This window comes from Anabrus simplex, chromosome 1 (assembly GCF_040414725.1).
Source record: "Anabrus simplex isolate iqAnaSimp1 chromosome 1, ASM4041472v1, whole genome shotgun sequence".
In the NCBI taxonomy this organism is placed as follows: Eukaryota; Metazoa; Arthropoda; class Insecta; order Orthoptera; family Tettigoniidae; genus Anabrus; species Anabrus simplex.
The window spans coordinates 1,108,268,252-1,108,291,847 of NC_090265.1; the positions used below are offsets into that span (position 1 = coordinate 1,108,268,252).

The window sequence follows — 23,596 nt, forward strand, 5'->3', positions numbered from 1 at the left end:
GTGCTTGTATCTCACATTTCAGTCAGACGCTAGGAATTTGTTGTGTGTTAAATTGTACAGTGAAGTGTAGTGAATATTTGTTGTGTTATAGCCTATCTATGAATTACGAAGGGAATCATGAGACGTTCAGTAGTGTGGTACATCTTTATCTTGCGATAGCTTAGTTATGGATATGGAGAGAGTCATGAAATGGCTTGCTAATGAAGAAAAATAAAAACCTTCAGGTAGCAAACAAGCATTTGCATCTTACGCGCATAGAGTTGGCATGAATGTTAAATCTTGCACCAGCAACTCAAGTCAGCCGAAACAATGCTAGATGTTGTTGAAATGTTGTCACATTCAAGATGGCAGTCAAAGCCGCTCCTGGGTGAGTGTAACCTCAGAGAAATTCATAGTTGAAGAGTGTGACCAAAAAACAAATAACCAACTGGGCCGAAACATAAGGCTTCAACCAGACATGCCAAGTCCCCCGATTTGAGCCAGACATGCCAAGTCCCCCGATTTGAGCGGGAGACTCCCGATTTTTCATCATTCCTCCCGATCTCCCGATCGCCGGGTTCGATCTCCCGATTTTAAGAGCAATATCCGTAATTTTCGTATTATTTTAAACTCCTGCGGATTTCCTCGTTCTGTCGATATATGGCTGAGTATGGCTGGTCGATAGTAGCTCTAATAATGATACCAGATGGCAGTACGGGGCACGGTGGCCAGTAATGTGCTGCTCTTTGGTCTATAATACAGCCATTCTCTTTGCAAGCGAGTCAAGCGAGTAACATTGTCTTTGGAGTAACCTAACCTCAGAAGTAGCACACCATAGTCGTTGTACCCGGGGCAAGACCTGCAGAAGTGCTCGTGTTGTGCCTTAATATTTGTTTTGGCCAAAATGTCAAAAAAGAAATATGATGCAGTGTTTAAAAGTGCTTATAGGGAAGAGTTTCCGTGTTTGAGTGAATCCAGAAAGGGACCAGCGTTCACATTCTGTACTGTATGTAGGTGCGATTTTTCAGTTGCACATGGCGGGAAATGCGATATACTCAAGCATATGCATACGAAAAAACATAAGGAGAGTATCCAGTGTGTAGAAAGAAACCAGAAACTGAACTTTTCATGTAAAATCCAAGATGTAAACCCTGTGACGAATGCCGAGGCGTTATTTACGTAATTTATAGTAGAACATAACCTGCCTGTAAATTGTGCCGATCACGCGGAACCTTTGTTTCGCAAAATGTTTCCTGATTCGGAAATCGCTAAACGATATGGTGTGCTAGAACGAAAACAGTGGCTATCATTACAGAAATGTGCATGGAAGAAAGGGCAAAAATTGTATCACATTTGCAGGTGAATGCATTTTCTGTTGCTACTGATGGTAGCAATAAAAGCGACTTGAAGATATATCCCATTGTTGTAACATTTTTTAGCCCTAATCTCAATGAAATTCAGAGTTTTCTACTCTCTGTGCGTAATTTAGAAGGGGATGCTACTGGAGCTAACATTGCCAATCTTTTGCTCTCAACTTTTTGGGAATTCTGCATTCTATTAAAAAACTGCCTAGCTCTTGGTGCTGATAATGCTCCAGTAATAGTAGGATTAAAGAATAGTGTGGCAGGATGTTTGAAGGGGGAAAATAGTAACATAATCATCGTAGGCTGCTCTTGTCACCTAATTAATCTTGCTGCCGAGAAGGGTGCGGCGTGTTTGCCCGTAAATGTAGATGAAAGTATAATTGATATATTTTATTATCTGGAAAGGAGTGCAAAGAGGAAAGAAAAGTTCAGAGAATTTCAGACTTTACACAACACAGAGATCAGGATAATTCTGAAGCATGTGCCTACTCGATGGTTATCACTAAGAAGGTGTTCAGATAGGATTTTGCTTCAGTGGGACCCTTTGGTTACATTATTCAGGAGAGAAATTGTGAGTAAGGATTCTCAGATGGGAACTTTGAAGACTTACAAAATTCCTAAGCACAGTTTAAGTGCAGATGTGTCTTGTTTGTCTGAAAACGTTAAGGATTGTCATAACATTTCACCTCACTCGTCAGTTAAAAGGAAAACCCAGTCATCAGTTTCACAAAAAAAAAAAAAGAAACTACGTATGACACTAAGAGCAATGCATTTTCACGTGAAGAACGACTTTTCAAGTTCCTTTCATCAAATTTACATTTTGCCTTTTTCTCTAAAGTTTTATGTGTATCTTTGAGTATCCAAACGTAGCTCTTCAGTCAAATATGCCGCACATCCACTTATTGAGGTCAGTTTTGGAGGAACTGTTGAAGAATGTGATGGCAATGTTTGTGAAACCAGACGTTATTAAAAGATCCTCCTCTCTCCTTGATGTAGATTATCATACTCCAGCAAATCAAAAGGATGATTGTGATCTGATGATAAGGAACTCTGCGTTTGTTTTAGTGAACACCTTGAAGTTTGAGGAAAAGTGCATATTCTTTAAGTTTGTTAGAAAGTGTTCCTCTACATTGTGTGGCTACATGGTACACAAATTTCCATTCAAAGATGAAGTTTTAATTAATGCAGGAAGTTGCAAATATTTCTGCTGTAAGTAAGGCATCATTTTCTAGCCTTAGATTTTTCATTGACAAGTGTCCGAATATTTTGACTAGTGAAACGGAACATTTGGATAAAGAAACTGATATTCTGCACCCCCAGTTCTGTAACTTTCAGCTCGAAGAAACAGACCTGGCAAAAGGAAGAATTGATGTTCAGTGGGCATTGGTAGGTCCGAAATCAGCTGATGGTGTACTTAAATATGACAGACTCTCTAAGGTGATACATGCTATTTTATCATTTCCACATACCAATGCAGAATGTGAAAGGATTTTTAGCAGAGTCACAAAGACAAAAACACAGTTCAGACCCTTGCTGTCTGAACAAACTTTGGAGAAACTTTTAACCTTGAAATCAGTTCAGCAAGGCAAGTGCTTTGAGCAAAAATTTTTTTGCTAGTATTTTACGTCGCACCGACACAGATAAGTCTTATGGCGACGATGGGACAGGGAGGGCTAGAAGGGGAAGGAAGCGGCCGTGGCCTTAATTAAGGTACAGCCCCAGCATTTACCTGGTGTGAAAATGGGAAACCACGGAAAACCATTTTCAGGGGAGCAAAAATTTAGTTCCGAGTTTCTGGAGAGGGCTAAGTCAGCTACTGGTGTGTTGAACAACAATATTAGTCGTAATGTGATCACCATGTTGAAGGATGAGAAGTCACATGTTCCTACAGTTCAGGTATGTCCGGTATTTAGTATTCACATGTAAATGATGAAAAATATATATATGGGCAAATAGAATTGTTAATGTATTGAATTATAATGAATTTGTACATGTTCTGCCATCAGTGATGTGTCATAATACGTCGCGATTCGCTGTGAAATTTCTCTGGGCTTCAACCAACAGTTTAACAATATGCTTTTGTTTTAGAAGGAGAGTAACTTGCAATAGTATGTTGATACTTTTATGGGCCCGGTGCATATGTATTCATATTTGTTCTCATATTTTTCACACCTTCTTATACCTTGTTGTTAATTTATAATCCCCAATGGAAAAGGTTTTAATATTTGTTTCCTTATGTTTATTACAGCTTTTAATATTCTCCTCTCATCTTCAGAAACGGTGTATATAGCTTTCGCTGTACATACATGAAATACAAAACACACAAATATCGTATGTAGGGGGATCTGTCATGTATATATTTTTTTTTAAATCCCTGTTGGGTAGTTTCTAATTTGGTATTCAGTGATTTAACACATTCTGTTTTTCCATGTCCTTGAGCAGAAATGTCTTAACAAGATTTAACTGTATATATTTTGTTCAGTACTGTTGTTTTTATTTGTTTTATCGTACATATAATGAGATACTAGACCTGACTGACAAATGACGAAAGTACAAGAATGCAAAAACTGAGGAGGGCAGAAAAGAATACAGGAGATTAAAGAATGGAGTAGAAAGTGCAGGACAGCTAAGGAAGAGTGGCTGAAAGAGAACTGCAAGATTGTTGAAGGTTGCATGGTTATACGAAAGGTAATTGCTGATTGCAGGAAAATAAAGGAAACCTTTGGAGAAAAGAAAACTAGGTGTATGAAAATTAAGAGCTCAGATGGAAAGTCACTACTAGGGAAAGAAGACAATGCAGAAAGATGGCAGAACATATCTAGCAGTTGTATCAAGGTAAAGATATAGATAATTATGATTCTGGAACAAGACGAGGTTGTTGATGCTGATGAAATGGGAGACCTAATTTTGAAGTCAGAATTTGATAGAGCTGTGAAAAACCTAAGTAGGAACAAAGCTCCTGCAATTGATAATATACCCTCAGGATTACTGATTGCCTTATGAGAAACTAGCATGGCAACGTTATTCTGTTTAGTGTGTAAGATGTATGATACAGGAGGAGTGCCGTCTGATATTCAGCGGAATGTTGTTATAACTATTCCCAAGGAAGCCGGTGCTGGTATGCAGTATTCGGGAGATAGCAGGTTCAAACCCCACTGTCGTCAGTCTTGAAGATGGTTTTTCGTGGTTTCCCATTTTCACACCAGGCAAATGCTGGGGCTGTTCCTTAATTAAGGCCGCGGCCACTTCCTTCCCACTCCTGGCACTTTCCTGTCCCATTGTTGTCTTAAGAACTCTGTGTCAGTGTGACGTAAAGCAACTTGTAAAAAAAAAAAAAAAAAAAAAAAAAAAACCCCTGTGCTGACCAAGTATGAAAACTAATGCATCATTAGTTTAGTATCTCATGCCTGCAAAAATTTTACTCATATTATTTACAGAAGAATGGAAAGACAAATTGAAACTGAGTTTGGAGAAGTTCAGTTTGGCTTCAGAAGAAATGTAGGAACATGTGAAGCAATCCTGACTCTATGTCTGATCTTAGAGGACCAAATTAAGGAGGACAAGGCCACTTAACATGGCGTTCGTAGATCTAGGAAAGGCATTCGACCGGGCGAGTTGGCCATGCGGTTAGAAGCGCACAGCTGTGAGCTCGCATCCGGAAGATAGTGGGTTCGAACCCCACTCCGGGCAGCCCTGAAGATGGCTTTCCGTGGTTTCCCATTTTCACACCAGGCAAATGCTGGGGCTGTACCTTAATTAAGGCCACGGTCATTTCCTTCCCATTCCTAGGCCTTTCCTGTCCCATCGTCACCATAAGACAAATGATTCAGTGGGACGTAAAGCAACTAGCAACAAGAAAAAAAATTATAATGTTGATTGGAACAGGTTGTTTGAGATTCTGAAGGTGATCGGGATCAGATACTGAGAAAGAATTATCTACAGTCTGTACAAAAATCAGTCTGCAGTGATAAGAAAAGAGGGGTTTGAAAAAGAATCAGAAATCCGGAAAGAAATGAGGCTAGGGTGCAGTTTGTCCCTGCTCCTTTTCAGTGTCTATATAGAACATGCAGTAGAGGAAATAAAAGAGGAATTTGGAAAGGGAATCATAATCCAAGGAGAGAAAATCAAAATTCTGATATTTGCTGGTGATGTTACTGTATGTGAGTCTGCAGAAGATCTGGAGAAATTGCTGAATGGTAAGGGCAGTTTTTTGGAGAGTACAAGATGAAAATAAATAAGTCCAAAGCAGAAGTTTTGGAGGGCAGTCAAATGAAGTTAGGTTATGCAGGAAAATATTAGATCAGGAAATGAAGTCGTGAAGGAAGTAGATGAATATTGTTACTTGGATAGTAAAGTAAGTAACAATTGGAGAAGTAAGGAGGACATGAACAGCAGACTAGCCTTTCTTCTTAAGAAAATAAATTTGCTCACTTGAACATTGATATAGGAATTAGGAAGATGTTTTTGAAGACTTTTGTCTGAAGGATGGCATTATATGGAAATGACACTGGACAAGAAAGAAAGAAAGATGAAGAAAAAGAATAGAACCTTTTGAAATGTGGTGTTACAGAAGAATGCTGAAGGTGAGATTCGTGGATTGAATCATGAATGAAGAGATACTGAATCAAACTGATGAGAGGAGATTGGTTTGGCTAAATTTGACGAGTGGAAGAGGTAGAATGGTAGGACACATCTTAAGACACCCAGGATTTGTTCAGTTGGTTATTGAGGGAAGTGTAGGTGGTAAGAACGTTACATGTATAGAGCATTCCAACCTTAAATTGCAGTACAGCAGTAATGGGATAATTCCGTCTCTTTCCTTCTCCCATGTTTTGCGGGTAGCGCTGTACTACTCTAATGTAGCGGGTTTGCCAAATATCCGTAAATTAGAATGTTATCGGTTAAAATGGATGAATATCATGTTATGTACAGAATTTTAAGGTGCATATGATGCCGTTAACAAAAAAATGTAAAAAAAATTTAGTGTGAAAATGGTACTATAATGGAAAGTTACGCCAAATGCAAAATCTTCATTGCATAGAACTTATCATGTCATAACTCCTATTTTATATTCATGATTTTCCTAATTTTTTTCACTGCTTGTAAAGAAACATTTCAGCTTGATGTAGATAGGGTTATTTTTAAAGTGATAACAAAATGCAGTATATGCATTTATTTTCAGTCATGTTCAGGGATTTTTATGTGCAGACACGAAAAAGTCAGTCGCTGGCCAGCGTCTTTCCTATTGAATTTTCATGGGGGGTCAAAGCGAGGCAAATGGACTTCAGATATGGAAGTTATTTTTAAAACAATCCCGAAGTTCTTATCTTGCTTAGTTCTTAATTTGTGACAGGAAGAATATCTTCTTGAATTTTGGTTTCGCGCCTGATTCGGCTGGCTGGCTGGCTGGCTGGCTGGCTGGCTGGCTGGCTGAAGTACCGGTAGTGATCTCCCAAACATGCGCTTTTAACATTTCCAGACAGTCGCATGCAGTGCAGTGCTCATTTTGTCAGTAGTGTGTATAATAGTGATTAAATACAAATCAGTGACATATGTACAATTCTTGAGGGCAAGTGTATTTCGTTTGTGTGGTTCGGGAGTTCATGCTCGTGCGTGGGGATCTTAGTTTGAAGAAAAAGTGCAGAAGGATCATGGCGTGGTTAAAGCCAATCAAACGGTCTTCGGATAGGAAGTTATTTTTAAATCATACCTCAAGTCCTTACCTCGTTATCTCTTAATTTATGACGGGGAGAACTTCTCGTTTGTTTACGTTTCACGAGTGACTCAGATGGCTGGCCAGTAATGCTCTCCCAAACATTGAGCTTTTAAATATACTGACAGCCGTGTGCAGTGGTGTTCATTTAATTAGTATTATAAAATTAAGTAAAGATCAGTGATAAATGTATAGTTCTTGAGGGCAAGTGGATTGTGTTTGTTGTGTGTGTGTGTAGTCTGTTGAGTTGTGAGTTCATGCTTGTGCTTGTGCTCATGCGGGGGGTTCTTAGTTCGAAGAAAAAGTGCAGAAGGATGTACAATGGATTGTCAAATTAAAAAGAAACTTTCCATAGGTAAACTCAGGGGAAAGGAACGCAATATTATAATGAGTGTCCTGGATTATTTCTTAAAGACTATGAATTTGACTAGTGCAGTCTGTGAAACAGCTAAAGCTACAGGTTGTTCCAAAAGAACAATCTCTATGCTGTAAGGAAGGAACACACACATGGTCCTTTGCGAACTCCCGCAAAAAAAAAGCAAAAAAGAGAAGGACGGCAAAAAAATGCAAGGAAAATTAAGTATGATGAAATTGTGCAAAGTGGAGTGCGTCGGATGGTTCACTCTCTTTTATTTGCTAACATACCACCGACATTGAACGTGATTTTGAGTCGGGTCACGATTTTCCAAAACTACGTTGTATCGCTTCTTACATGATATAGGCCTCCGCTATTTAAGACGGGGTAATAAAGCAGCTTTCATTGAAACCGATGAAATTATTAATTGGAGGCACAGATATCTCAGGGAGATAACACGTTTGAGGGCACAAAATAAAGCTATAATTTACACAGATGAATCATGGGTAAATATTGGGCAGACAGTGACAAAAGAATGGAAGGATACGACAGTGAAAAGTGCACGGCAGGCCGCGATTGAAGGGGTGAGTTAAAGCCGAGGATAGCGATTCGCCTTAGTCCACGCGGGTAATGAACATGGTTTTGTTCCAAATGCTGAACTAACATTTTTATGCCATTAAAAACACGGCGGACGCCCACGAGGAAATGATTGGTGAAATTTACGAGAGTGGTTTTCGCAACAACTGTTGCCAAACACTCCCGAAGGTGCGTAATCATGCTGGATTATGCCGCTTATCATTCCCGTAAGTTGGAACCTTTGCCGGTGACTTCTTGGCGAAAAGATTACATCGTACAGTGGTTACGTAAAAAGCAAATATCTTTTGAGGACAGGATGCCCAAGCGAGAACTGTTGCACATCGCTTCTCAGCATAGGGCTCTGTATGATAAGCAGATAATAGATGAAATGGCAAAAGCGGCAGGTTCTACGTCTCCCGCCTTATCACTGCGAGTTAAACCCTATTGAGATGGTGTGGTCCCAGGTGAAAAACTACATCTGGTATCATAACGTATCATTCAAGAAAAATGATGTGGAAAATTTAATAACCGCTGCATATAAGAACATTACAGTGGACGATTGGGCAAATTACGTGAACGAAGTAAAGAAAAACAAAGGAGATTTGTGGAAAGCAGACGAATTACAGGACGATGTCGACGATGAACAGTTCATCCAAAGCGGGAACATCAGTCCTTGCAGTAATAATAGAAGGTGTACGTCCATTATCTGAGAGCAACTACAGTGATTAAGGTATGTTGTATTTATTTTACCATGCTACAAATATCAATTTATGAATGAATGAACTTAAAATTACAAAATTACAAACACAAAATGTGGAACTGTGACGCACTGTTTGAGCCACACTCGAGCATGATCTTCACGGGTCGATTTCGCAACAGCGCGCTCCATCTACGCTGTACTGCAATTTAAGGTTGGAACGCTCTATAGACCAAAGTATGAATACCTCAAGCAGATTAGAGCAGATTTAGGATGTAGTTGTTATGTAGAAATGAAAAGATTAGTGCAGTATAAGGTGGTATGGAGAACTGTATCATACCAATCTATGGACTGATGACTCTACAACAACATCAAAATGGTCTTCAAAAGTTCACTAGAATTTTAGTTTCCGGTACTACTAAACAGGTAACTAATAATGTTTTGTTTCACATCCCAACTACTTTTTTTTTGAGGGCATACCAAAATGTTGTTCCACAGGAGTTCTTTTATTTTTTTGTAAATCTCATGACACAAGGCTGGCATATCTGAACACCTTCAGATACCACCAGACCAAGCTGGGGTTCAGAAGGTCAGTGCTGTATCATCTAAACCACTCGGCCTGGAGTTTAAAATAGATAGCTTTTGCCCTCCAAGCTGACTCATTTGCATTTGGTTCTTACTCCAGAAGGAACTTAATGATTAGTAATTCTTTGTCCTAGGCCTTTCCTGTCCCATCGTCGCTATATGATCTATCTGTGTTGGTGCAACATAAAACAACTTGTAATTCTTTGGCTTTGAAACATTGTCTTCTGATCAAAGTAGTTAATTAGTGCAATATAAATGTTAGGCAGTGATGATATTCAATAACAACTAACTCTAATTAAAACGGATTTCTTAAGTTTGGAGTATCTGTTTCATAAGTTAGAAATCAATTACCCTTTTTCCTCCATTAATATAGAATCTTCCTTAACGCCTCCATCTTGTTATTTGGGTCGTCAGTCCGTCAACTGGTTGAATGCAGCTCTTAATACCACACTATCCTGTGCTAACCTGTTCAGCTCTGTGATGATGATACTACTACTACTACTACTACTACTACTACTACTACTACTACTACTACTACTACTTACCCCTCACGCTCTGCTTCCTTCAAAATCTAACCGAACAATTCCTGGTTGCCTCAAGATGTGTACTATCATTCTATCTCCTTCATTCATGATCTGATCTACCTGTTTCACCTTCAGCATTCTTCTGTAACACCACAGTTCAAAAGCTTGTATTCTCTTGTTGTTGTTTTTTTTTTCCTTACTGAGCAAGTTGGCTGTGCGGTTAAGGTCGCGCTGCTGTGAGCTTGCATTCGGGAGATGGTGGATTCAATCCCACAATTAGCAGCCTTGAAGATGATTTTCCATGGTTTCCAATCTTCACACCAGACTGTACCTTAATTAAGGCCTACAGCCGCTTCCTTTTTACTCCTAGCCCTTTCCTATCCCAGCGTTGTCATAATGCTTATCTGTGTTGGTGCTACATAGAACAAATCGTTGTTCTCGTTATTTCTGAGGAATAACTACCTCTCACTTTGATACAATGCCATGCTCCACACAAAATTCTTCTAATATGCATATCAGTGTTTGAAGTGAACAAGTAGTTTATTTTCTACAGAAAAGCGTTCCTTGCTTGTGCTAGTATACATTTTTTGGGCATCCTCACTTCTCATAGGATATAAACATAATGCCACATCCATAAAGAAGTTGAATAGTTTTTCAAAATCAGGAGTAGGCCTATACAGGATTATTTGCAACAGTTCTTACATCAGATAGACCGGGAGGAATTTTAATGTAAGGTACTCAGAACATGTCAATGCCCTGAAGTACAATACATTTTCAGCTGTAGGACAACATATGCCTGACTATAATCACAAATTCACAGACATAAAACAAGATATGGAAATTCTCAAAATCATCATCAAAGGACCCCTACTTAACATTATTGAAAGCTGCTTCACACACATATAGATAAATATTTTAACCCGAATCATAATCTTAATGACATTTCAGAAAAGCCAAATATCCTATTTGACTTTCTAATTCCCATTTTTAGAAACGTCAAACCAACAAGTCATAATTCAGTTTTTCATAATATTCACAGCACCTTTCCTCAGCAGCCATCTCTTTTTCCACATCCTTCGGCCACGCCTTAATTCCTCTCCACCCCCTCTCTTTTCCTTGACCTCGGCCCTTGCCCCACCCCCTCGCCCCTTGCCCTGCCTCTCTCTCCTTGCCCCACCCCTTCCTTTTTCTTTGAATCTCACAACCGTTAGTATGAGGCACACAACAATACGCCAGGCACCACATGCTCCAATGAGAGGTAAGTCTCATATAACCTATGCCATTTGAGGAACACGCTCTCTCCCCCTCTATTCATTAATCTAATTTTATCTATCATTTATTCAGGTTAAATTTATGGGCATCGCAATGAATTGCAAATTCATACCAGCCACAAATTAAGAATGTGTCAGTTTTAACCATATCTTCATGTGCCATCCAGACAATGTCCAACAGCGTTTCAGCATGATTTTAACAAGCACTACGGGAACATTTAATTTTATTTCGATGTGGAAACACCATCTAGCAATTTTGCATCAGCTGGTGGTTATTTACAGTGGAATCCAGTGGGTTGCATACTGCTAACACCACTCAAGTAGATTTGGTGATTGATGATCTGACTACAGAATCAACATTTACCAGTTCCCGTTTTGCAATTGAAATTGTAATGATTAGCAGTGATGGAACTAACAGTTCTGTGAATATCATTACAAGAAAGAGTCTGGATGACGAGCATACTCCAGATGCTAAGAATTTGGAGCCTAATTTATTTTTTAAGATTTTACACTTAGTTCATCCTGGATTTTAATGCTAATTGTGTGTTTGTGCATTAGTTTTCATATCAGTTGTGTGTTTTTACATTTGTTTAGTTATTAGATGTATTACATTAAGGCTGAAGATGGCCAGCCAAAGCCAAAACTTGCCCCTAGTTTAGTAATGCAATTCAATAATATTGCATAATATAGTATTGAAAGAGGTAGACCATACGGCGTTAATTTAATAATTATTGTTGTCATCCTTACTTCTGCCATCTTTAGTTAAAGACTTTATTTCCTATTTCCTAATCTAATGCTTCCTGCATTGCCTGACTTCATTCGTCTGCATTCCATTACTGTAGTTTCTGTAGTCATCAATAAACTCTGTGGACACTTCTTCAGGGGGTAATAGGGAATGTGCATGATCCAGGGTTTTAATTAATAATATGCTAATCTGATTCAAAATTTCATTCAGAATTCAAAAATGAGATCAGAATGTACAAATAATAACTCCAAACATGATAAAAATCTAAATTAAAGTACGAAAATGTCACGTGACGCAAGTACGCGATCTCATTGGTCTGACGTCATCGTACAGGTCGACTGAATTAGTAGACGAAATAACACATAGTGGGTTGTGAGAAACGGGATACACTTTGCGTATTTCTACTTGATGTTAGTGTCTGGTATAGTTACATTTGAGGTCTATACATTGGGTAATAATCTTGAGTGGTATATTTTGGACTTAAAATGAATCCTTCGCAGACAGTGAGGCAGGAAACTTATAGTGTATAGGTCCGATGTGCAATAGCACATCGCATACCACTTACCACCCCAAACAACTGCTAAAACTCGGGAGAAATGGATTTTGGCGAGCCGGAGAAATGCTTGTGATATATCGGAAAAGTCTACTGTTCCGTTTATTTCTTTGAAGATCATTTTAACGTAAGTTGAATTTGTTTGAATTTTCAGTTTCTATGTCAGCTGTTCTAGTGGTAAAATTTTAAATTGTAATGAATGGTGCTTTAATTATATGCTTCAATTACATCTTGGAATATGAAAGTAATACACAGGTGCATTAATTAATGCTGATTATTAAAGTATTGTCCGACTCGTTGGCTGAATGGTCAGCGTACTGGCCTTTGGTTCAGAGGGTCCCGGGTTCGATTCCCGGCCGGGTCGGGGATTTTAACCTTCATTGGTTAATTCCATTGGCTCGGGGGCTGAGTGTTTGTGCTGTCCCCAACATCCCTGCAACTCACACACCACACAGAACACTATCCTCCACCACAATAACACGCAGTTACCTTCACATGGCAGATGCCGCCCACCCTCATCCGAGGGTCTGCCTAACAAGGGCTGCACTCGGCTAGAAATAGCCACACGAAATTATTATATTAAAGTATTCTCCAAACATAACCTAAGTTTTGGCTGATCCATGTCGAGGTAATAAAGGGGTTATGAACCATACTGACAGTTCTAATTATACCAATTTATCTTGGAATGCGACAGTTATTTATGTCTTTACTGAAGAGCTTACATTTGTAAACAAATTTAGTAGCTTACATTTGTAAACAAATTTAGTCTGTAGCTAAACACTTTATCATACCTGCCAACTTTCCCGATTTAGGTGGGAGACTCCCGATTTTCGACAGTTTTTCCCGCCTCCCAATTGTTCTATTATTTCTCCCGATTTTAGCTTTCTTTTGGTGAACTTCAAACATTTGTTTTCAAATCCCGTCATTTCAGCATTTTTACGCCAGTGGCCGGAAGTCCGTCGGTAATTGGCCGCTTCCAAATGAAATATCGACGTTTATTAATGCGAGAAATGTGCACGAATGTGCGATGTTCATTGAAACCTGTATATTGCGACGCGTATACCGATTGTCAATCTCTCGTTCTCGCGTGCTATATTCGTGTTAATTCACTGTTCACATCAGTCTAGTTGATTCTAGAGATTAGTCGCTAGATATGGATTTTTTTTTTAGTAATTTAGTGACAGAATTTCAATGATAACGACTAGTGACTTTTTTAGAGATTTTAGGAGCCATTTGGAGACAATTCTGACTACTATTAACTTATCTCATCTCAATATAAATAAAATAACAGTTTTTTCTGTACATTGCTCAGAATTTTTAAAATTCTGTACCAGTTGTGGCCGCAGTAACAAGGGGAAATGCACGTTTTAATTTTCCGTAATTTCTGTCTGTGTCTATATGTATGTATGCTCATCACGAGAAAACGGCTGAAGAGAATTTAATGAAAATCAGAATATAAAGTCGTAGAATATGTCGCTACAATCTAGGCCATAAATAATTTTATTCACGCTGAGTGAAATGGTAGTTGAGGGGAAGGCTTAAAATTTAATTCTCAAATATTTGTTATTATTGGCACTACATAACTAAAGTAATATATTATTCAATTTCCTATCATTTATGTCTTATACATTGTTACCGTACCTGCTACGATAACAGATATTCATGAATTTTGATTTTTGTTATAAATCCATATCAACACCGAGCCATGAAGAAATGGGTGAAGAGAATTTAATGAAAATCGGTATTTAGTCGGAGAATAAGGAATTACAGTCTATGCTGTAAATAATTTTATTCACCTTGTTCAAAATTGTACTTTAGGGGAAGGTGCCAAAAAATTTAACTTTTACCTGTCTTATCGGTCACATCGAAAAGTACTACATAACAAAAGTTATAGAGAATACAATTTCCGATTATGTCTTATTCAGTTTTACTGTAACGACTATAATAGTATTGGTGGTGATGGTGATTAAATTATTATAAGAATGAGAAAAAAGTTCATGAAGGAACGTAGCTTGAATAATAACACAAGAGGGAGTCGTGAAAGAAAGGAAGACTCGCTTTACGTTAGATGCTCTAATTAAAACTAAATGTGAAGGCCTGCAATATAGAAAGCTCATAAAATTGATCAACCATAACATTACATTGACCATTGTTTGTTGTGATGTCCTTTATGTATTCTGCTGCCATTTATCTCTGATAGATGGGATTACTGCTGCATATCGAGTATAACAGCCTGCCTGAATATTTGCGGGAAGTTGCTGGGAAGTTAAATCTCTTTCTTATTTACCATGCCATTGCTCTGGTTCATAAATTTTCTGATACTACTGGCACGTAACACACTGGATCATCATAGTATTCCAGCTATTCGATCCCTATTCTGAGCCAGTGATTGGAATGAGCCATCTGCACACTTAAACAGAATAATTACACAGGAGTGTTCAGGGTTGTCTACGGCCTGGTCATTCTAGCTCTGGAACTTTGAACTGTTAGATCGACACCGTAGTACTTTTCGTTTTATTGAATATTTCATATGAAGCATTGCTTTTAATCACGACATTCGTACTGACGTCATTGTAATGGCTTATGTTGACTTCGGTTGGGAAAACTGAGTGTCTTTCTGAGAATTCCGTAGCGAAGCACGGGTGCATCAGCTGCTTATTGTATACAAATAGCATTGCCCTTCCTATAATCGTGCGGGCGCTTGATGCAATATATTAATCTATGCATTTGCGAAGTAGTGGCATCTAAGTGCATGACTAATTCATACGTGTGGGGCATGAGTTCATACTATTTTCGGAAGGCTTATCAGAGACCGATCATCTCACTCACATACCTGCTGTGAGGGAATGAGAGATTTGTAATGTTTAGTCTTGTAGCCTCGTATAGCATCAATCGGGCTTTGAGACAATAAGTGTTATAAATATATCATAGTACTGTGTTGCACAAGACCCGTAGAATAAGCAGTTTTGACCAATTGTATCTCCTGATTTCTCCTGATTTTTCCTGATTTTCATATCAAGATCTCTTGATTTTTGGTTTTGTAAAGTTGGCAGGTATGCTTTATAATATAACAAAAAGTAGGCGTGTACATCATGAAAGAAAATAACGTGAATTTAACAAATATAGGTATATCTCTACACAAAACAATGCTTGTCAGTTGGAGTGGTCTCAGTCTTATAAGTTAACTATGCTCAATTATAATAATTATCATATTATTAATGAAGTAAATAACATAATTGCATACTGGTGAAAATACATTACTGGTACTAAAAATAACAGTGATGTTGGTGTTTAAAATATTATCCAAACTTAGCGTAAGTTTTAGGTTATACAAGCCAAGTCAATAAATCGAAGGGTAAATATCACAGCATCCAAAGACATTCCTATATTGAATGACTAACATGTCACCAAGACACTTTTCCTGCTTGATGTGCTCAGCATGTTAAAAGCCAAATGTAATTAATGCTATTGGCATTACGCCCCACTAACTACTTCTACGGTTTTCGGAGACGCCGAGGTGCAGGAATTTAGTCCCGCAGGAGTTCTTTTACGTGCCAGTAAATCTACCGACACAAGGCTGGCGTGTTTGAGCACCTTCAACTACCACCGGACTGAACCAGGATCAAACCTGCCAAGTTGGGGTCAGAAGGCCAGCCCCTCAACCCGTCTGAACCACTCAGCCCGACTTATGAAAACTAGATGAAGTCATATTTATCTTTATCATGTTTGACTTTTTTTCCTCCACCATGATATTTAATGTTTCTCTTTCATGGGCCTCGGAAGTGGGTAGGCCAGTTGCCCCGACTTTTTTTTTTTTTCTTTCAGGAATGATAGATTATAGACCTACAGTACTATGATCTTTCTTTCCTTCGTTCTTTCTTTCTTTCTTTCTTAATCCGTTTACCCTCCAGGGTTGGTTTTTCCCTCAGACTCAGCAAGGGATTCCACCTCTACCACTTCAAGGGCAGTGTCCTGGAGCGTGAGACTTTGAGTATGGTGATACAACTGGCGAGGAGGGCCAGTATCTCGCCCAGACGGACTCACCTGCTATGCTCAAAAGGGGGCCTTGTGGGAGGATGGGAAGATCGGAAGGGATAGACAAGGAAGAGGGATGGAAACGGCCGTGGCCTTATGTTAGGAAACTACGGAAAACCACTTCAAGTATGGCTGAGGTGGGAATGGAAACCCTTCTACTCATTTGACCTCAGAAGGCTGAGTAGACCCCGTTTCAGCCCTAGTACTATTTGTTTTCAACTTTCATGGCAGAGCCGGGAATCAAAACCGGGCCTCCGGTGGTGGCAGCTAATCACATCAACCACTACACCACAGAGGCGGACTAGTACTATAATGCTACCTATATGTTTATGTTAGTGCTGAAATCCGATTTGTTACTTTACTAATGCTGAAAGCTCGAAAATATATTCTCTAATATGGGAATCAGTCTAGAAGCAAATGTTGAAAGTGATGTGATTTCTATCCATGTTAATTGTTACCCTAATACTAGGAGTTACAGTACATTGCACGTATATAAAAGATGCCACTTACCAATTTGCTTTTGATCTCCGAATTTCTGTGGCCACAGAAGTCACTATTTATCAAGAATGATACATCTAAACATGGTAGATTGTCTGGCTGTGCTGGTTTGAACCCTTCTTCTGTCATTTTGAAGTTTTTCGCGATCACAAATAATAAACAATGGTCTTTTAGTAACAGCTGATGCACAGTGGCTGGTGGAGCTGCATGTTGTACTGGATCGTGACGTCACAGCACGCCGCTTATGTCAGAGGACGTTTTACTCGCCTTGCGGAAAGGGGCTTTTAAATATTTCTTTAATGGTAGAAAACAAGGCAACTTACCACAATGTAATATGTTTACGTACTATTTCATTGGTGTACTTTTCAACAAAAAAAATTTGAAAATTATGCATGTACCCTATTGTCTAAGAGGCTGATAACCTTGCTTCCTAGCCTCCCTTTAAATGTAGAGTTAAAATGGATGAGGTCCGCCTTCTCCCATTACTCGATATCATATTTACTCTCCTATATATCACTTTTAGTCCACTGCTACCCCTCCACCACCAGAAAATTCTAGTTCAATGTGCGAGGGACAAGTGGGGAATTAAAAAATCAAACCTAATTGAAATTATTTTTTTAAGTAATAAAGTTTCTCAAGAAAACCAATTGCACTACAGTCCTTAGGAGCCTTGGCTTATCAATGACCGCAGCTCAGCCCAAAGGCCTGCAAGTTACAATGTGATGCATGGTCAGCACGACAAATACGCTCGGCCATTATTATTGGCTTTCTAGACTGGGTCTACTATATCACTGTCAGGTAATTCAGTTGTTCTTATATGGGCTGAGTGGACCTCAAACCAGATCTCAGACCACATAAAATTCCATGACCTAGTTGGGTATTGAAATTGGGTCCATCAGGTAAGAGGCAGGCTCGCTACAGTACCACTAGATTGTGGAGCCAAGAATAAAGCATCTCATTGTCATATAACATATTACATTTCATTCTGTCCATTTTATTACTCTTCTGAAGAGACTGTTGCTGGAATTGGGCAATCCCAGCGTGGCTCACCATCAGTATCTTACCGCTAATACCCAGCTTTGCTACTATCTCACATGCTTTAAAATGTAGCATTTCATGTGAAACACCATATCCATCACCCTATAAACTAAAATGGTTCATTTTTCGATCTCCGGGAACTGTCTACTTTTTAGCCCACGGCTTCCTTGTCCGTGAATGCAATCGCTCAAATCACTATCACTATCAGCCATATTCAATCGTTTTTACGATGTGGCCTCTTTAAGTCCGAAGTAAGGTAGGTTTTCATGAGGTCTCTCCATCTGGGATGGTCTTGAGCGATGTTCTGCCAAATGATCCCGGTAATCTTCCGGATGTCTTTATCCCATCTGTCCAGTGGTCTTCCCTTAGGTTTAAGATGATCTTTCGGACTCCACTCAAGCACAAGCTTTGTCCACCTACCATCAGTTCTCTGAGTAACATGGCCTGCCCAGTGCCATTTTAGGGTAAACACCCTTTCTAAACTGTCACTGACCTTCGTGACTGACCTGATGTAATCTGCTCTCTTCCTTCTTTATTCGTGAAGCCTAGCATAATCAGTTCCATAGCTCTTAGGGTTGTTCTGAGTTTTTGCTTAACAAACTCGCTCAATGTCCAGGTTTCACAACCGTAAGTCAGTACAGGGAGAACACACTGGTCAAAGACCATCTTCTTTAGGTGAGTTGGCATGTTGGATTTGAAGATTGAGGAATTTCTTCCATAGGCTTGCCATCCTAGTTTGATACGTCAGAAGATTTCTGGTCTTAAGTCCCCTTTCATGTTTACAAGCTGCCCGAGATAGACATACTCATTGACCTGTTGTAATGTGGAGTTTCCCACATGCAGCTTTCCTGCTGGGGCCCATTTGTTGAGCATTACTTTGGTTTTAGAAAGGTTCATGGATAGTCCCACTTTTTGACAGGCTGAGACAAGATCCTGTATTAGAGTTTGTAGTTAATCGATGTCGTTGGCCAAAAGTGTAATGTCATCTGCAAACCTTAAAAAAAATATATATATATATAAAGAAAACTTGAACAGTTCTCCGTAACTCCCCAGGCAAGCTGTGTCACACTGAAAAGCAAATTATTGGGAAGAAAATACTCTGTGCTCGGTCTTGCACCTTACGTCTAATACATATTGATAATAAGAAATAAATTGACAATGAAAAATAGAAAAAAAATGAAATTTATAGCTTATAATAGTACATTTTGAGTTCTATAGCAATTGCAGGCAATCCGATGGCTTTCTGTGTAGATCAACAGTAGAGTTTGAACTCCAAATCCCAGGATTGCAGGTTAAAATCCAGCAGAGGTAGTTGGAATTTTGAAGGGTGGAAGGAAGTCTGTTCAGCACTTCATGTTGTACGATGTTGGCATGTACAAGATCTTTGGTGACACGTTTGATGTTTACCTGATTGGTCACCACAAAGAAATCCATTTCTCTGCTATCTGCTGATGTAAGGTGGAATGTCGAAATTTGGCATGCAAGCAGCCTGATTGACATTAAATCAAAATGTCTGCACACAGCAGGTGAGATGATGATGTTGTTGTTCATGTCGTCGTTCTTTAACAGAATTGTTGGTAAATGGTTCCTGACATACCTCTCCTGGACAAAGGAGTCTGAACTTACTGTATAGTACAGTAGAAGCCCGCTATAGCAAGTACGGCATTTAGCGAGAACTCCGTTGTAACAACAGATTTTTCTGTCCCTTGAAAAGTCCTACATTAAACTGTGTATTATCCTTCGGTTACAGCGAGAATCCTGTTACTGATACATCCGCTATTATGGGCGATTAAGCCTGTGTTATTTTTCCGTTATAGATATTTATGCACTCCAGTGATTGTATTGAGTGCAAACGGTCATCTTCAGTATAGTTTCCGCACTATGTGCACTAGCAAGCTCTCTCATTGACATTCAAACTCGGAGGGCATGTCGGAGTCGATTAGTAATACTCGTCAACCGGTGTTCTGTAAACAAAAATTGAAATATGTTTCCATAATAAACGTGTAAATAATATGGCCAATAGTAGTAATTAACTGTTTAGAAATAGCCTGAAACAAACGATCACTAAATTTAATGTTATGTACTGAAATTAAGTAAGAAAGTGATACACCTCAAAATACGGCGCAGAGTGGATGACTCATTTGAGAGGTTAGTTTGTTCAGTAAACCCTCGTTTGTGCGTTTCTGCAAGGGACATGGAAAGATAATGTGTTAAACGAGAAAACATACTATTGAATAAATGAATCAGAACTATTCAGCAGGGATATGTAAACACTTGATATATTTTTTCCGACATGCCTGTATTTTACACCGTGTATGTGCGGGTACAGTGAAATATATAGGCCATCTACCATTTATAAAGATGGTATTAAGGCATGAAAAAAACAAGAGAATAAATACAAAAATCTTTTCCTCTGGGGCTTATTAAATACCGGAAATAAGAGAGTATTAAAAGGTGTGTAAAACATCAGACAACAAATATAGAAACATTTGCACTGGGGTGTATAAAAATATCAACACATTATTTGCAGATCATCCTCTTTCTAAGACAAATGCCAGCTGAAGCCTTATATTTCAGACCAGTGGGTTATTAAACATTGTTTGCTGATCACACTCTTCGATCATGAATTATTTGAAGAAACTCGTTCATGTGCGAGACATTTGAATCAATCTCTATCAATTGGATCAACTTGAGTCGAAACTCAAAGGCACACCACTGTTGAAAGATGTGGATGCCTGTCCACTTCCTGGATTTTAATTTTGTCTTCATTAGTAAGCGATATCATGACTTTTTCAGTATCCAGAACTGGTCTACACAATAATATGACAATGCTAGTCAACTTCTCACAATTATGTTCCTAATCCGTACGTAGGCGATCACGCTACAAATATTCAGTACCCTTCACTGTATAACTCAATAAATTTCTAACTTCTGAATGGAATGTGAAATATACAGTAAACACAAACAGGCTTTCTGGGGCTAATGGCTTGCTTCCCGAAGATATAATTTATCCTGTAAAGTTCAGGACTTCAAGGCCATTTCTTATTTTCTCGCAACTTCCTCCGACCGGCCTCCATTGGCGAGGACTCTAATCTGTGTTTGAAATAATGTTCCTTTCACATGGGATGACAAAGAACATTTTCAGGGGTAGGAAAAACGTGATCGTAATAGTGAAGATTTGTGATGCAATAAGTAAGGAATTTTTATATAGGTTTAACACTTCGAATTTACAACGTGCTAAGCGAGAAATCGTCTTGATGAGGAAACCGCTAACGAGATTTCACTGTATTTTCTCATGTTTCGTTAAATTTTGGAAAGGCTATTCCCATGTAAATTTATAGCGAAAAGGTTGTCATTACTGGTGCTTGAAATATGTTTTCATTATGCATTTAATACTCCAGTGCTTGCATGGATGACTATTGTCATCCAGAGGTACATTTTTCCTCATATTGTATACATTTTTAAATAATTCATTTGAATATTTTGTGTAATCCTCAACAAACAATTCCTAATGATATCTCTAAAGTTTAAGGTTAATTTCTCCAGATACTTCAATACTATGACATTTCAAAAGCAAGTGGATGACAATAGTCATCCATGCGAGCACTGACGTTACAATTTTTTAAGTTACCTATAACTTTTATCATCTTCACAAAGTTTTCAGACTGTTTATAATATTCCTAACATGGGACATTACCTACACAGAGGGAGTTAAGCACACTTCTTGGTATTATTTATTGTATTTCACTCTCGTTCTTCATCCAGCCACAAGTAAGCACTCGATCTGTCTTCTCTGTGAAACATGAGCTTCCCACCCAATTCCGCCAACAAAGAGGTTACGCGGTGCATAAGTGTACAAAGCAACAATTTTGTGTTCCCAACTGAAAGTCAGGAAAACTTATTATACAGTAGTTGTTGTCTATAACTGACTGACGGTGATGTCTTATGATTTGCTTGTGCTTCCTTTCTATGCAATAAATATTCACTGAATGTACACTATTTCTTCATCTTTTCTATTTTATCTGAGTTAGTGCGGCGATGGTATACGAGTTATTTGTACAAGGGTAAATGTAGTTTCTTCTGTCGGATTTACTGCATCGGCATGAAAATCTAGATTTCATTCATTCCTCCATTTATTTCCTTTCACACTACCGCATAATCTCGAATACCACCCGCCACTGAATAAGACCCGCACCCTTATTTTAAAAGAACAAAATTTTTAAAAAAGAAGTGAAGTCAAAATTATTTACAATCTTTACTAACACACATCAGATGATTAGAAAATACAAATAAAAATACCTAAACAAACATTTCCAGAACGGTATCCAACTAGTTCATTCATCATCAGTACCAACTTCGGAACTTTCATCACCATTACCTTCCCTCAAAATGTCATCGCTGCCATCCATAGCATTAGAAATGCTACAATTCCTCAAGCTCTTCCGTATGAGGTCTCCAGGCTTACGATTCCCTACTGTCAAAATCCACGAACATAGCAGCTGAACTTCCGGGCGCTGAATGCGGCCAATTGGCGTCAGTGTGTGATTATCAGCCGCCATCCATTCTGTATAGAGCTATTTCAAGGCTGCTTTAAATGGACAGTTCACGCAGACATCCAGCAGCTGTAGCATAGATATCATCCCGCCCAGAATGCCTGCTAGGTCGGTTCTCCCATCCTTGATATGTTTCCTCACAGCGTCTATTGTGTGGCCGCGGTAACTGTCGAGAACAAGCAAGCTCTTTTGTCCCAATAATACATCAGGGCGACGTTGCCAGACACACTTTACCCAGTCTTCCCACATGTGAACTGTCCATCCAGCTGTAGTTCTGAGATCTGACGATAACACCAGCGGGTAGATTTTTAGGAAGCGTCTTTCGCTTGAGAACATTGTACGGTGGCAATTTGGTTCCGCCGGCAAGAATACACAACATTTCCGTACACTGTTGTTTTTCATTACCACATGTTCTATTGGTAATACTTTTCACACCCTTAACATTCACAGTCCTGTCCACTGACATTTCAGAATAGACTAGCGTCTGATCTGCATTGCCAATTTTGGAAAGCAAATATGCATTTTACTCCCGCAACCAAATTATGTGACGCTGAAACGACAACTTCTCATCGTAGGCACTGGGAAGACTCTGTCAAATTGAGATACGCCTTCGTACGCTCAACCCATTTCTTTTATAAAAATTATACACCCATCCTCGGCTTGCCTTAAACCCTTCCGATGAAAGTTCCTTTGCGATCTCTATTGCCTTCAGCTGACACATTTCGGTTGACACACCATATCCCAATTCCCGCCTTTCTGTCACATATTTATAATGTTTTTTTTTCAATTTCTAGAAGCTGTACACTCAGTCTACAAAAAGCCTACGATCACCACTACATGTTAATAGTACATTTTTCTTCTTTCTCCAATCGCGAATACGTGATTCATCGATATCGTATTTCCTACCAGCAGCACGATTTCCAATAAGTTCGGCTTTCTGAACTACTTTGAGTTTCTCACTTGCAGTAAAAGATCGCAAACGCTTTGTGGAATTCATGTTGATACTCCGAAAACGTGTGTGAGTCTGATGCCAAGCGCGGAAGTAGCATATACTGAGAGCGGAGAGAGCATTGTTGCCAAGCCGCGCCAGCAGTGATGCCCAATTTACAC

General features: G+C 38.9%; 1 protein-coding gene across 2 annotated transcripts in view; it reads left to right on the forward strand.

Annotated features, from left to right (window-relative positions):
- The window catches only part of LOC136858067 (uncharacterized), a 579,094-nt gene that overhangs the window by 217,065 nt on the left and 338,433 nt on the right, over nucleotides 1-23,596 (forward strand). The window lies entirely within an intron of this gene.